A 947-nucleotide genomic window follows, 5' to 3' on the forward strand; every position below is an offset into this window, starting at 1 on the left:
CCGCGGGGATTACAATTGAGATGGGAAAAAAAAATGTACAAAATGATGTAAAAATAAACTTTTGTAATAAAACAAACAAACAAACAAAAATAACATTTTATCTATAACTGAAATACCCTAACAGGACACTACTTTTTCCTTCCAGTCCTTTATCATGAAGGGCAGAGGATGGTTCTGCACAGTTGTGTTTTATGTGTGATCAGGTTTAAATGGCTTTTCCAACATCCAGTTTAGACTGATATCATTTATTCATATTTGGCTATAGTCTCCTAAGTGTACCAGTTTTTTCCGCATGTTGTTACAAAGTCTTTATGAGTATAACTTTCAGTAATTGCAGTTTTATTTTTTAAAAGCTCAATTGTCTTACATCAGCAATTCTTTCCTTAAGTGCTAAAAGGAAAAATAATCTAGATTATACTTTCTTTTCTTTTTATTATAGCATTAATTTAATAAATCAAACTACCATTAATGTTGACACAAAATTAACTGGTAGGTTTTAACCTGGCTCCCCAAATGCTCTAGAAATCATAGGCAAAATCTGTATGGGTAGCATGAATGGCATTAAAGTAATATTAATTTTTTTGCACTATATATAAAATGACATTTTAAATGCAGATAGCCTCTGAACAGCAACTCAATCCACATAATGTATCAGCAAATTCTGTCCCTACCCCAATCCTGTCTCTCCTGAATTATCATAGTCTCCTTTTTGTCACTCTTCCCCCAATTAATTTAAAACCTTCATACAATAGTGAAATTATTCTTCTGAAACCCAAATGTAGTAGACAGATTTTAAAAGTGGCTCCCATGACACTTGCTTCCTGGTATTCATGTGTTGTGATCCTCTCCCACTGAATATGATCATAATAGAATGTGGCAAGGTGGTAGGATGAATGGTGATTAAGAATCCCATCTTGGCCCTCCCTGGTGGCGCAGCGGGTTAAAGC

At 34.1% G+C, this 947-nt stretch overlaps 1 protein-coding gene across 1 annotated transcript in view; it reads right to left on the reverse strand.

Moving 5' to 3' along the window:
• Positions 1–947, reverse strand: part of WHSC1L1 (Wolf-Hirschhorn syndrome candidate 1-like 1) — a 99077-nt gene that overhangs the window by 10494 nt on the left and 87636 nt on the right. The gene's annotated exons all lie outside the window — the stretch shown is intronic.

The sequence above is a fragment of the Condylura cristata genome, unplaced genomic scaffold (genome assembly GCF_000260355.1).
Source record: "Condylura cristata isolate star-nosed mole 26May11 unplaced genomic scaffold, ConCri1.0 scaffold00014, whole genome shotgun sequence".
Lineage (NCBI taxonomy): Eukaryota > Metazoa > Chordata > Mammalia > Eulipotyphla > Talpidae > Condylura > Condylura cristata.